General features: G+C 45.1%; 1 protein-coding gene across 1 annotated transcript in view; it reads left to right on the forward strand.

Moving 5' to 3' along the window:
- Nucleotides 1-15,580, forward strand: part of SDC3 (syndecan 3) — a 311,472-nt gene that overhangs the window by 100,954 nt on the left and 194,938 nt on the right. The window lies entirely within an intron of this gene.

Genomic DNA, 15,580 nt, shown 5'->3' on the forward strand with positions numbered 1-15,580 from the left:
TAACCGCTCAGCGGCCGTGTCTGGCTGGTTAAGTAGCTTTGAATATCCGGGACTAATTGATGACTTCTGCAGGTGTTCTGGAACACATCAGGCACACAAATGTGCTGTTCTGGACTACTAATCTAGTGCCTAGATTTCGGACTCATAAAATTCAGTGTCCTCTATAGAATTGTCCCCTCGGTGTGGATAGAACCCTAAGCAGACAAAAGTTACCAGTGTGAGGAAAAGATCACCCACTGGTAAACATTCTGCTCAGATATATTACAGTGGTTCCCAAACCTGTCCTGGGGGAACCAAAGCCAGTCAGGTTTTCAGGATATCCACAATGAATATTCATGAGTTAGATTTGCATGCAGTAGAGGCTGTGGTTCCCCCAGGGCAGGTTAGGAAGCCACTTCATTAGACAATGCTCCCTCTGTTGCCCATTGTGCAGCCCTGGTTCTGCGGTGCCATTGGTGTCCCCAGTCTCTAAATCTGGACCATGTGAAATGGTGTAGAGCAACTGCCGCTGCAGGAAAGAAATTCTTTTTTGTGCTTGGAAACTTAACATGTGTCCTGTTGACTAAATCTGAAGCACATTTTCACCCAATACATCTTAAGCATACAGAAAATACCCTTTTATCTTATCTTCCCTTGTCACAATCCATCTAAAATATTATGACATGTACTGCACATAACGCAGCAGGACATGTTTATTCACTTTTGCCATAGCTGAGATAACATTTTATCATCTCTCTAATGTCATGTGCAACTTTCTTTAAATTAGTCACCTTATTTTCTAACTCCTCTTACTTCCTTACCTATGGGCTTCTTTTACTAAGCAGAAGTAACAGGTTTACCGCTCGCTAAAACGGAAGTACTGCCAGGCTACCACAGCAGCCCGCTGGTACTTCCCACCTCTACTGCACCGTCATTTCTGGCGCTACAAAAATTAATTTCTTTGTGTAGCGCCGGACTCTACCCAGCGGTAATTTGGCATTGCCGTGCGCTACCCAGTTACCACCAGGTTAACGCGGGAACCCTTACTCCCACCTGAATGGGTGGCGGTAAGGGCTCCCCCCTGAAATGGCCGCTCAGCAAGTGCTTTACTTGCCACCCAGCCATTTCCTGCAGGAAAGTGAGACCTTCCCTTTACCAGCTGCAGTAAAAGGGAGCCTTGGCGCACGCCTAAAACACACGCCAACGCCAGCGCCGGCCCCCTTTTCCAGCAGCGTATACCCTACACTATCAATTAAAATGTTCTATTACATATTGTGTTGACTTTGTAAGTAGTAAACTGTCATACTTTATATTGTTATCTGAATATTTTTACTGCTGTAATTGTCTATTGCTTATGTTTGATTTATTCTTACTGTACAACGTCTTGAGTGAATTCCTTAAAAAGGCAGTAAATACAGCCTAATAAGTAAGTAAGTAAATAAATAAATAAATCCTTTCATAACGCCTGAATGTGAAGTCCTTCTGCAGGTCCTAAAAATTTGAGCACCAATGAAAATGCCTAAATGTACGCGCAGGGCACCATTATTCTGCAAATATGTGCGTAACTCAAAGCCATGCCCCCGATCCGCCCTGAAACGCCCATGACCCTCCTATTTCCGCCCCCCCCCCCCTTTTTTGGACTGCGTGTAATTTTTAGGCATGGATCCTTTGCCTAACTTTATTTAAGTTCCAATGAAATCTAATTAGAGCCAATCAATAATTGCTTGTTAAAAAGCCAATTATTGACACTAATTATCTCATTCTGTTAAATTATGCACAAAAAATCTGGAATGCACCTACATTTGCATGCACAATTTTGGCGACCTTTATGGAATCAGGGGGTTTATGTCTGTCTCTCTTTAGTTTATAGATTCCATCCCTTATATTTGTGGACGACATTTGACCTAGTTTAGAGCTTTCTTTTCCTTTTATTTCTTGATAAATTAGAAGAGCTGTATATATCCAGCTCTTTTTTTCCCCTTTCATGTCTTTACTTGTAGCAGGGGCGTAGCCAGACTTCAGCAGGAGGGGGGTCCAGAGCCCGAGGCGAGGGGGCACATTTTAGCCTCCCCCCGGCGCCATTTTTGATCCCCCCCCCGCCACCACCACCTTTGACCCCCCCCCCGTGGCAACCCTTTCGACCCCCTCTTCCCGCCGCTGCCAACCCTTCCCCGCCGTCGGGTACCTTTGCTGGTGGGGGTCCCCAACCCCCCCAGCCCAGCCGTTTGTACGTGCAGGACGTCAGACTCACAGAAACAGAAGCCTGCCCTTGCAGATCAGCAATGCAGCCGCGCCGGAGAAGAGGACCGGCTGGCGGGGTTGGGGAGGGTTGGCGGCGGGGGGGGGGCAGGGCCAAATCTACGGGGGCCCATGCCCCCTGGCCCCATGTAGCTACGCCCCTGACTTGTAGGTTTAAATAAATAAATAAAACGTTAAAAAGAAATAGGATGCTTGTGTAGCTGTATGTGAAAGTGGGGGGAAGGGCAAATTGAGCCGTTTCTCATTTTAGCCTCCTCTAGTGCATACAGGGAGATGTAGTTCCAATTCTCCATATAAAGAACCCCCGAAAAGAATTCTATGCATGCAGTGGGGTGGGGTTAATCCAGGACAGGCTCTTCCTCTGCACCCTTGACTGGAGCTTACCCTGTTCATAAAGGAGGTTTACTTTACCTGCGATGGCCATTAGCGGTTGGCAAACATGCTGCACTTTTCACAGATCTCAGAGTGGGTCAGACTGTGCCCTGCAGGGAAAGCTTTAATTAAGACACACTTCAATCTTTCTAGCTTAAGCCAGTGAAGTTGACATGTCCCTAGCATAGGCATTTTACTGCATATTGAAAATGGATTGCTTGCCGAATGAGTGTGTTCTCGTTGGGCAGGCACCAGGCTTCTGTTTCTGACCTTCCCAGTCCATAATAACGGAGAGTGTTTTAAAAATAAAAGGGTTTTCACATAGAGAACAGAGCAGCTGTATCCGGGACTTATGGGAGATAATTTTATAAACTTGTTTCATATGATTTACAGGTGTAAAAGACCTCATAAAATTACCTCATGCATACAATCAGGCGAACACTTGCGTGCAACATTAAAGGGTTCTTTTACTAAGGTGCATTGACATAGTAACATAGTAGATGACGGCAGAAAAAGACCTGCACGGTCCATCCAGTCTGCCCAACAAGATAACTCATATTTGCTGCTTTTTGTGTATACCCTACTTTGATTTGTACCTGTGCTCTTCAGGGCACAGAACGCATAAGTTTGCCAGCACTATCCTCACCTCCCAACCACCAGCCCTGCCTCCCAACCACCGGCTCTGGCACAGACCGTACAAGTCTGTCCAGCACTATCCCCGCCTCCCAACCACCAGTCCCGCTGCCCACCACCGGCTCTGGCACAGGCCGTATAAGTCTGCCCAGCACTATCCCCGCCTCCCAACCACCAGCCCCGCCTCCCGATCTTGACTAATGGCCTGTGCTAGTAAAGGCGAGAGTTTAGGTCGCGCGCAGAATCCTTTTTCAACGCACTTGTAAAAAAAAGGCCTTTTTAAAATGTGTTGCCGAAAATGGACGTGCGGCAAAATGTAGCTGACGTGCACCAGAAAATAAAGTTGCCGCAAGGGCCATGCGGTAGCCGGGCGGTAACTCGGAATTTGTGCGTGTTGAGTGCGCTTAGGCCTCTAGAGTAGGCGTGTTCAGGGGAGAGGAGTCTGTGTAGAACACAGGCGGAGTTGTGATTTGCATGTTTAAATATTCATGTTCTTTATGTGTTGACATTCATGCCTGCTTCTGTTTGTACCTTCAGTCTAGTCGCGATTACTGCAGGATTTCTGCTAGTATTTTACAAAGATAGAGACATTTATAAAATGGGCCGCAAATAGATGCCATCGCCTCAAAATCTAGGCAGCTTGTTTTAAAATTATCCTTATAGGGCCAGATTCTGTGGCTCCGATATTGAGACAACGGGAGTTAGCGAACCTGGAAATTCAATACCTTTGAATATTGGGCGGTAGATATCACGCCTAAAAAATCAGCACTGAAAAAAATACTCCTAGGCGTATTCTATAAATTACACCTAAATTTAGACATGGTTTATAGACTACGCCAGTGGTTCCCAAACGTGGTCCCGGAGGCACCCCCAGCCAGTCAGGTTTTCAGGATATCCACAATGAATATTCATGAGAGAGATTTGCACGAATATGCATTGTGGTTATACTGAAAACCCGACTGGCTGGGGGTGCCTCTAGGACCAGGTTTGGGAACCCCTGGAATACGCCCCCAACACCCGTTTTCTGCGACTAGATTTAGTCGAGGCCATTTACGCTAGCGAAAACCTGGTATAAATACCAATGCCAAAGTTACATGTGGAACGGGCATATTCTATAACACCACGTAAATTCTAGGAATGCCCATGCCCCGCCCATGCCTATTCCCCTTTTCATGGCCCACAATCAAAACAATTGGCCCAGTGTCTTATAATTTGGAATAAACGCTTTATTTTCCTTAAACATGGCCCCATGTTTAAGCAGCATTCGGATCATGGCGTTCAATGCCTGAACCGTACCCTGACGCAGCACTAACGAAACACGCCACATGTCAGCCAACGGTCCTTATAGAGAGAAATATAGAGAAATTAAGTTGACGTCACAAAGCTAGTTAAGCCATGAAAAAAAATCGTTTTATATATACACAATTTTTCAAGCAATTGTGGAAAAGAAAGAATTTGTTACAAATTATAAGATGCTGGGTCAATTGTTTTGATTCTTGGACATATATCTGCCCCCGTCTTTTAAAATGAGATGGATCTTTAAGTGTGTCCATTTTAAATTGCCTTTTCATTGCCTGGCATTGACTATCCAGCATCACCGTGGACCACGGGAGTTAGCCGGGTTAACTCCCATGATCTGAATATCGGCCCCTTGGGGTTTAAGAAATTGTGCATTTTTAATTTGTCTTGTGGTAGGGCTAGTGACCCACATCTCCTAAAATGCTGGCAGATCTCAAGGTGAGTAACATACAGACATCACCTAGTTTGATGCGTGCAAAAAGGTGATTTTAAAGTGTTGTGACTTGAAAGGAGGTGTCACGGCAGTCTGAACATGTCCTTCTTACCAAATGCTCCTTTCTGGCAGCTCGCTCCTTAACGGTAATCTGCAGTGCTGTTGCAAGCAATTAATCACGTCTCATTCTCTTTCGTTAAACATATGTACATTAGGAATGTGCAATTTGCAGAGGATTTGGGTTTTGAGAGATTTAACACTTGTTAAAACAGTTCTGTATGTTTTTCCAAATATTTAATTTTGAAAAATGCAGATATGTGGGCCTTTGTTTTTGGAAAATTAGGATTTATAGAAAGTGTTCCTAGGAAGACTTGGAGCAGACTAATGACAAAAGGTGGATGTGGGGAGAGAATGTGATCGACATTGTTCCTCTGTCCGTTCTAACCTTAAAGCCAGATCCTCTGTTGCTCAATGCTTGGACTTCATGCACTGCAAGTTGTTTTTGATATAAAAATAATCCCTGCCCCCTGCTTTTAACAGAAATGAGGATGTAGGAATATTTGGCAATTGTTTGCTACAGTGAATGAACACAAGTATGTACTTTAAGTCCAGCTTTTTCTCATGGGAGACTATTTAGTAAAGCTAAGCAGTTAGCATGGGATTTAGTACATAAATATTGCCATACTGGGAAAGACCAAAGGTCCATCAAGCCCAGTATCCTGTTTCCAACAGTGGCCAATCCAGGCCACAAATACCTGGCAAGATCCCCCAAAAGTACAAAACATTTTATATTGCTTACCCCAGAAATAGTGGATTTTCCCCAAGTCCATTTAATAATGGTCTATGGACTTTTCCTTTAGGAAGCCGTCCAAACCTTTTTTAAACTCCGCTAAGCTAACCGCCTTTACCACTTTCTCTGGCAACGAATTCCAGAGTTTAATTACACGTTGAGTGAGGAAACATTTTCTCCGATTCGTTTTAAATTTACTACATTGTAGTATAAGTGCATTTCTCTGACAAATTGCCGTTATGGAATTGATTATTAGCCCCCAACCCCTGGATTCTATGTAGCACGCCTAGAGTTACGCAGGGTTATGTGCATAAATCTAGGCGTATTCTATAACAACGGGTGTAGATTAGTTATTTTAATAAGCTGTTAATAGCTCTTAACAAGCAATAATGAGCACTAATTGGCAATAATTAGAATTTATGCATGTATATTGCTAAGCATGTTCTGTAATGTACTGCGCCTAAATTCTAATGCACGCAGGCAAAAAGGGGCATGGTTAGGGGGCGTGGAAATGGGCGTTTCATGGGCATTCCAAAATCTCTGTGTGCTGATATAAAATATAGGCCAGTGCACAAAAATCTACGCACAGGGATTTATGCCAGATTTTTGTTGGCGTAAATCGACGCACGTAGATTTACTCGCATTAACTACGCCTAAACATATTCTAAATACTGCACGTAGATTTATGGGCGGTATTTAGAATACGCTTAGGCGTGATTGCCTACCGCGCATTAATTTTAGGCACCATATATAGAATTGCGCCCCAGATGTTTGACCCCCTAACTTAGGCGACCTTTATTTATTTATTTGCTGCATTTGTACCCCACATTTTCCAACCTATTTGCAGGCTCAATGTGCCTTTCTTGAATTTATCCCTAAATCCAGGCCCGTGCCAAGGGTCTATGCCCCCCCCCCCCGCAGACGAACTGTTGGCGCCCCCCCGCAGAAGAACAGTTGGCGCGCGCGTGCCCCTCTCCCCCCCCATGAAGATGATCGCTGCGCGCCCTGGGGGCCTTTAAATCTTTTACTTGCAGTTGCAGCAGAGTCTGTGAAAACGGAGCGCTGCCGACGTCTCCCTTCCCTTCGCGCTCTTGGTTCCCTCAGTGTCCGCCTTCTTCTGACGTCAGAAGAAGGCGGGACACTGAGGGAACCAACGAGTGCAAGGGAAGGGAGACGTCGGCAGCGCTCCGTTTTCACAGACGCTGCTGTGACTGCAAGTAAAAGATTTAAAGGCCTCGGCGTCGCGGGGCGAGGGTAAGCACTGCGGCGGCGCCCTCCAGAGGTGGGTGCCCTCCTGCGGTGCTTACCCCGCTTACCGCATCGGCACGGCCCTGCCTAAATCTTCTGCGCACTGCTCCGCATTGGTACAGAATAGCTAATAGCTTCATATATGATGTGGGCCTGGCGCCTAATGCAAGATTTTGAGCAGGGTTAGCTTCTTCACAAAACCCTTTTCTGCATCGTGTTCGCAGCTGTCTCGCTAATCTCGGGCGTCTGTCTACGCAAGCCTTCTGCGTTGGCCCCTCTGTCTAGCAGCAGCCTGCTCCGAGTCGAGTGTGCCAGCTTGTTGTGCTGGGTCTGGAAAAGAAACCCATTAAAGAAAGCTGCAACCTAATTGCAGCAATATCAGATTTTGTACGTGTGCATTTCTTCCTCTGTTCCGTTCTTGGTGATTGAGTTTAATTGAAGTAATTTCAAAGCAATCTCATCTTGTAAAGGGGAATATTAAGGACTTTAAATTACTGCAAAATGATTGCCAATTCAATTGGGGGCATCTAGGAGCCGAGGTGTTCTAGGTTGGGCACATAAATTACCAAAGTTTTGAAGATTTTTTTGACTTTACTAATGGGGGAGGGAGTTTGGTTTTTCTGTTTATTAATTTAGAAATTTTCCGTCTGAAGGTTTGTTACACCCCTTTTCCCAACATCCTAGTCTACAGCTATTAACTGGCTCTGCTTTTTATGAGAAGAAGCTGGTGCATCCCAGGTTTCACCCCCATGGGCTTTTTTTTTTTTTGAAGAATTCAACTCTACAGGTTCATGCATTCAATTGGTGAGCTGTAATATCAGACCTGGATCAGCTTGTCCTGAAAACAAAATGGAGCCAGTTGAGAAGTGGCAAATCCACTTTCACCTTCCTCTTTGGGGGGGGGGGGGGGGGGGGGGGGGGAGGGGGAGTGTGGAGTGTGGGGAAGGTCAACAATTAAATTTGCCCTTTGACCAGTTGTAGGCCTGCCTCGTGAGGTTTTTTTTTATCGCTAGTGCATTTCCTCAGAGAAGCTGAGATTGGACCATCCCAGACAGATTTTTCAGTGTGTCCAGGGCATAGGCAGCGGAATGGGGAAAGGGAAATGGGACTTGATATACCACCTTTCTGAGGTTTTTGCAACTACATTCAAAGCGGTTTACATACATTCAGGTACTTATTTTGTACCAGGGGCAATGGAGGGTTAAGTGACTTGCCCAGAGTCACAAGGAGCTGCAGTGGGAATCTGAACTCAGCTCCCCAGGATCAAAGTCCACTGCACTAACCACTAGGCTACTCCTCCACTCATTCCACCAATAAGAGCCAACCTCATCATTGATGTCACAATGGCTTGATTGCCTGAAGGATCAAAACCCACTGCACTAACCACTAGGCTGCTCCTCCACTCCTTCCACCAAGCTCCTCCACTCCTTCCACCAATAAGAGCCAACCTCATCAGTGATGTCACAATGGCTTGATTGCCTGATACTTGGCTCACTTCTGATATTGTGATGTCATAAGGGACAGGGGGAAAGGGAAATGGGACTTGATATACTGCCTTTCTGAGGTTTTTGCAATTACATTCAAAGTGGTTTACATATATTCAGGTACTTATTTTGTACCAGGGGCAATGGAGGGTTAAGTGACTTGCCCAGAGTCACAAGGAGCTGCAGTGGGAATTGAACCCAGTTCCCCAGAATCAAAGTCCGCTGCACTAACCACTAGGCTTGTTGACCTTTCCCACCCTCCACCCTCCCCCCCCCCCCCCCCCCCCCCCCAAAGAGGAAGGTGAAAGTGGATTTGCTACTTCTCAACTGGCTCCAGATTCTGAGGCCCTCAGGTACTGCGTGCAGTACCTGAGGGTCTCAGAATCTGGAAAGTGGAGACATCTGATTGGCTGCTGATTTTTTTTTACTGTTCAGTTACAAAGTGGATGTGTCCAATGGATTTTAATCGGATTTCATGCTGGGTGATGTAGGCAGATAATGAATGAATGTGTAATGCTAGTACTATAATTTACGCACCTCACCTTGATTATAGACTTAGAAGAGTTTTTTGTAGGGCTTAAAAGGGGGTAAGAAAGAATTTGTGTGGACTGACAGGGCCTTTTGTCATTAATAGGAGAGTCATCCAGGAGTAAAAATTCGGCACTATTTTTGCAAGAGATACAAGTCATACTAGCGAATGCACATAGGGCTGAATTCAGTAAATGGTGCTGAAAAATACACTGGGAAAAATCAATGCGCAGCGCTTATTCTGTAAAGGACGCTGGGGGATGAGCGCCCTTTATAGAATAGTGCCTATGGGGATTTCCATGTTCAACTTTGGGCGCAAGGACTTACGCCACCTGATGTAAGTCCTGATATGCAAGGTGGGCATGGATCCCCAAAATTCTGTAACACAGCGTACATTGTTCGAGAAAACCCACGACCCACTCTTGCTGCTCCCATGGTCACATTCCCTTTTGGATTGCATGCTATGGAATTTGGGCGCCCAGGATTGTACAATAGTGCGTGGCCAGGTGTGCGCGCAACCACTGGTTGGTGCCAATTAACATCAGTAATTGAGCCAATTATTGATGGGACTGATACTCAGACCGTGGGAGGCAGCCAGCTAACTCGGTGGTGAGCCTGGATATTCAATGCCGGGCCATTTCTAGTAACAGACATTGAGTATGTAGTTTATTTTGGGCTAATTAAGTTTATACTGACCAAAGACAGGCCTGCTATTTCTGTGGCCCTATTTGGCTGCTAAACTTAAGTTGGCAATGTGCTGTGTATTCGTGGATAGTCGGTTAAGCGCTATTTCACTGGCCAGGAGCCGTTCCTGGCCAGTTAAATATTTTTATTTATTTTGATTTTGCTCACACCTTTTTCAGTAGTAGCTCAAGGTGAGTTACATTCAGGTACTCTGGATATTTCTCTGTCCCAGGAGGGCTCACAATCTAAGTTTGTACCTGAGGCAATGGAGGGTTAAGTGACTTGCCCAAGGTCACAAGGAGCAGCAGCGGGATTTAAACCGGCCTCCTCTGGATTGCAAGACTGGTGCTCTAACCACTAGGCCACTAGGCCACTCCTTCACTCCCTAATATTCAGTAGCACTGAATATTAGGGGGTTGTTAATTGGCTTGTCGATTTGGTTGTGTGCGCATCTCTGGAGCATGCCAAAATCTAGGCACGGATATTTGGGCATCCTTTATAGAATCCGGGGTTAGAAAGTACTTCTAAATGGTATTCCAGTCATTTACACATGTAAATGAGCTCTTATGGAATACCGACTAGCGGAAAGGTACGCACCATGATCTGATGGCACATTCTTTGCTAGTGGGTGGAATTTAGGCAGAGTGGGGGGGAGGGGGGCATACAAGTACGTGTGTAAATTATAGAATAGTCTAATCGTCGTGGGTTCTAGCATAGACCGAAGTGCAGGCATTTCCTTCTAAGTGGCTGGTATAAGAGATTACATGTGTTGAACGTAGAATATGTTCTATCTCTTTGAGGACATGAACCTAATCATTTGTATTCAAGTCCTCCTTAACTTATCCACAAGCCCCTGGATTCTATATATGGTGCCCAGATTTGCACATAACTCAAAAGGGGGTCTAGCCATGGGCGTGTTGTGGCGTTCTGAAAACTTGGCAGGAAAATCTTCTGCGTATACATGTAAGAAAGGGGTGGAAAGAGTACTGGATCCCTATCCAGTACAGTTACCGGTCTTGTTAAAATGAGATGGTGATGGACAAGAGTTATGGTGGAGGGGTTGGGTTCACTGTGGTGGCAGCACTGAGTGGGATACAGGGTTTTTAAATTTTATTTCTGGCTTGAAGCTTGATGGAGGCCAAAGACTGGGATAGGGGAGGGAGGGGGGTGCATAATTTGAAGCTTGCCCTGGCTGATGGGTGGAGGAAGGGGGTGGATGAGAGAATAGCACCCATGGGAAATTTGAAGCAAGGCAGTAGCACATGAATATGGATGCATCCATATTCAAGAGCTTGACTTATAAATCTGGTCACTACCTTAAGGCAGAGTCAAGGCAGTCTCTGAGCTGCAGAAGTTAACTTGTAGTCATGAATAATAGATGTCCACAGGGAAGAATCAAAAGGTATTAGGCCACTCTATACATAAGAAGGCTGGACCTAGCTTCCCTTACTTCTGTAGTAATGCTGCATTAACGATGTAGTCCTTGCCAAGTTCGGAATCTGGAACATGCAAGATACACGCGGTAGTGAGCTAGGCCATGCTTCCTGCATGCTCAGGCCCAACGCTCTCACCCCTCCCCACCATCGATTTTAGCGCACGCTAATGCTAGAGACACCCATAGTAATATATGGGTGTCTCTAGCATTAGTGCACGTTAATAATGCTACCTGTTTTCCGTTCTGATGAGAAATTTTCTCTTTGCTGCAGTTGAAGTGGTGGGAAGGAAGGAATGAGGGTGTATTTATTTATTTATTGTGATTTAATAGCTGTCTTTATGAAGAGATTCATCCAAGGTGGTGTACAGCAGGTACAAGGTGAAATTAAGCTGTCCTAGAGGTGCGCTGGCGTTCTTAGCGCATGCTAACCATGTAGACGCCCATAATATTCCTATGTGCATCGACACGGTTAGCACGTGCTAAAAACACTAGCATACCTTAATAAACAGGACCCTCAATTTGTTAACAGCATAACAATAGTAAAATACAGTAATACCTCGGTTTTCGTTGACTTCGGTTATCGTCTGTTTTGGTTTACGTCGCTTTTTTTCCGTGAAACGTTTGTCTCAGATTTTGTCGGTTGCCTCGGATTTCGTCGGCGTGCCCACGTGACCTCTCTGCTAATTTTGCCAAAACAAAGGGCGACCCAGGCGTTCTCCTGCTCAGTGTGGCGTTGTTTCTCGTTTGTTTGTTACATTTGTACCCCGCGCTTTCCCACTCATGGCAGGCTCAATGCGGCTTACATGGGGCAATGGAGGGTTAAGTGACTTGCCCAGAGTCACAAGGAGCTGCCTGTGCCTGAAGTGGGAATCAAGCTCAGTTTCTCAGGACCAAAGTCCACCACCCTAACCACTAGGCCACTCCTCCACTGTTGCTACTGTTTGAGATTCTACATGGAATGTTGCTATTCCACTAGCAACATTCCATGTAGAAGTTGGCCCTTGCCGATCACCAATGTGGCCGCGCAGGCTTCTGTTTCTGTGAGAAACAGAAACAGAAGCTTGTGCAGCCTTCTACATGGAATGTTGCTAGTGGAATAGCAACATTCCATGTAGAATCTCCAATAGTAGCAACATTCCATGTAGAATCTCCAATAGTATCTATTTTATTTTGTTACATTTGTACCCTGCGCTTTCCCACTCATGGCAGGCTCAATGCGGCTTACATGGGGCAATGGAGGGTTAAGTGACTTGGCCAGAGTCACAAGGAGCTGCCTGTGCCTGAAGTGGGAATCGAACTCAGTTCCTCAGTTCCCCACCCTAACCACTAGGCCACTCCTCCACACCGCGCGTGTACCCAAACATTTCCATTGCTTTCCAGTGTTGATTCATATGGAAATAATTGCCTCGGTTTTCGTCGGTTTTGGATTTCGCCGATTGTTTTCAGACGGATTATCCACGAAAACCGAGGTATCACTGTATAACCATCAGGGATGGACTGATCTTTCGGGCAACCAGGCAGTGCCCAAGGGCCCAGAGGCTCTGCATAGTTGCCTGCTGCCGCCACAGCACATTGCAGCCCTCCCCGGACCTACCTTGAAGGGCCTGGTGGTCTAGTGGCCTCTGCGGGGCAGGAAAGAATCCAACTGTTTTCTGCCTGCTGCTGCTTCTATTATTATTATTATTTATTGCACTTGTATTCCACATTTTCCCACCTATTTGCAGGCTCAATGTGGCTTACAAAGTCCTGTTATGGCATCGCCATACCAGGGTAAAAGGTACAATTGGTGTACCAATAAGATTAAGGATGACAGGAAAGATCTACGCAAACTGTTACAGAAGTATGACTATCAGAGTAAGGGTGGAGTGGTGAAGTGTTATAATTTATTTATTTATTATCTCATTTGTACCCCACAGTTTCCCAACAATGTCAGGCTCAATGTGGCTTACAATGCACCACAGAGGCAAATGCCAATGTAGTAAAATGAAACTAATACAGCAAATCTACAAGTGATAATGGGGAAGGATAGGAATGAATGGGGATAGAGGGCAAGCTGGTAGGGAAGGGAATATGTCCAAATTTCTTAGGTTGGCGTGCGTCCAGCAGTGGAGTCACTGGGAGAGCCAGCAGGGTAGGCGTTTCTGAATAACATGGTCTTCAGTGATTTCCGGAACGTTGGATGATCTGCAATGGTTCTGATGGACCTTGGTAAAGAGTTCCAAAACTGAGTCCCAAGGAAAGAGAAGGAGGTAGCGTACGCAGTTGTGTACTTGACTCCAGTGCAGTTCGAATAGTGGAGGGTAAGATACGAGCGGGCAAGCGGGATGCATTCCGGAGTGGTAAGAAGATGAGATCTATCATGTAGCCAGGTACCTCGCCGTAAAGTATTTGGTGTACTAGAGAGCAAAGTTTGAAGGTGATACGCTGTGTGACAGGGAGCCAATGTGTTCTCGTGGTAGGCTTTGTTGAAGAGAGGTTTTCAGAGATTTGCGGAAGTTGGTTATTTCTTTGATTGTTTTCACGTTAGCTGGTAGTGCATTCCACAGTTGCGTGCTAATGTAGGAAAAGCTGGTTGCGTGTGTTAGTTTGTATTTTAATCCTTTACAGCTGGGGAAGTGTAGATTAAGAAATGTGCGGGCTGATCTTTTAGCATTTCTGGGAGGTAAGTCCATGAGATTTAGCATGTAGGTCGGGGCATCTCCGTGAATGATTTTATGAACAGTCGTGCAGATCTTGAACGTAATGCGTTCTTTAAGTGGGAGCCAGTGAAGTTTCTTTCTTAGGGGTTTTGCACTTTCATATTTTGTTTTACCAAATATGAGTCTGGCTGCGGTATTCTGGGCTGTTTGAAGTTTCTTAATAGTCTGTTCTTTGCAGCCAGTGTAGTGTGCGTTGCAATAGTCCAAGTGACTTAGCACCATTGACTGTACCAGGATACGAAAGATGGATCTCGGGAAGAAGGGTTTTACTCTTTTGAGTTTCCACATGGAGTGGAACATTTTCTTAGTTGTGTTCTTCACGTGCGTTTCAAGTGTGAGATTTCGATCAATGGTAACACTAAGATCTCAAAACAGTATAATATATATTATTCTGCTTGTGCTAGAAATAAGCAGTGGATTTTCCCCAAATCCATTTTAATAATGGTTTATGGACATTTCTTTTAGGAAGCCATCCAAATCTTTTTTTAAACCCCGCTAAGCTAACTGTTTTACTGCATTCTCTTGGCAACGAATTCCAGAGTTTAATTACACATTGAATGACGATATATTTTATCTGATTCGTTTTAAATTTACTACTTTGTAGCTTCAAAGTTAGGGGGACCAGGCCCCTAAGGCTCCCCTGGCGGCAAGCAATTCAAGCACAAATATAGCTATGACATCACCGGGGGGGGGGGGCTGCTGGATATGCCTGATGGTTGGATTACTAAAGGTCAGATAATCGAGACTGTACTGTATTGTAAACATTTATGCATATATGCTAGTATTGTTTTAACTAAACCTTTATGATGATCTAAGATTTAGAAAGGGTTTGAAAACTCGCCTATTTGGGAAACATTTACATTAGATTTAATGCTGTTTTTTTTAAAAATGATTATTGTAATTGCTGGATTCAGTATGCCATTCTGGTCCCCCACCCCCACTTTTAAATGTAAACTGTTTTGAGTTTTGTCGTTAAAATGGTTTATAAAAGTCATATTTATGATGATGAAGTAACATGTATGTAAATGTTAGCACCTAGAATTGTCCCTAGGTTTGGTCTAGCTCTGAGGAGTGTTGGCATATGGGTCTGGAGAACCCTTGGAACGAGAGTTGACATTTCTACTCTCCACTGACACTCTTTCACCGATTAAAAGAAAGTTTCAGGGAAGCCACCTAGAATTGTCCCTAGGTTTGGTCTAGCTCTGAGGAGTGTTGGCATATGAGTCTGGAGAAACCTTGGAACGAGAGTTGACATTTCTACTCTCCACTGACACTCTTTCACCGATTAAAAGAAAGTTTCAGGGAAGCCACCTAGAATTGTCCCTAGGTTTGGTTTAGCTCTGAGGAGTGTTGGCATATGGGTCTGGAGAACCCTTGGAACGAGAGTTGACATTTCTACTCTCCACTGACACTCTTTCACCGATTAAAAGAAAGTTTCAGAGAAGCCACCTAGAATTGTCCCTAGGTTTGGTCTAGCTCTGAGGAGTGTTGGCATATGGGTCTGGAGAACCCTTGGAACGAGAGTTGACATTTCTACTCTCCACTGACACTCTTTCACCGATTAAAAGAAAGTTTCAGGGAAGCCACTCTGACTAGAAATAGTTGTAGCAGTTCTCCGTAGGAATTGCACTGTCCGTTCCGCCATAGTCCTAGAAACAGATGGGAGACCAGTCTCGAATGTGGTGTTGTGAGAGGAATAGGCTGAATCTCTGATCAGATCACATTCTCACTCTCTCT

Source organism: Microcaecilia unicolor, chromosome 11 (assembly GCF_901765095.1).
Source record: "Microcaecilia unicolor chromosome 11, aMicUni1.1, whole genome shotgun sequence".
Taxonomy (NCBI): Eukaryota; Metazoa; Chordata; class Amphibia; order Gymnophiona; family Siphonopidae; genus Microcaecilia; species Microcaecilia unicolor.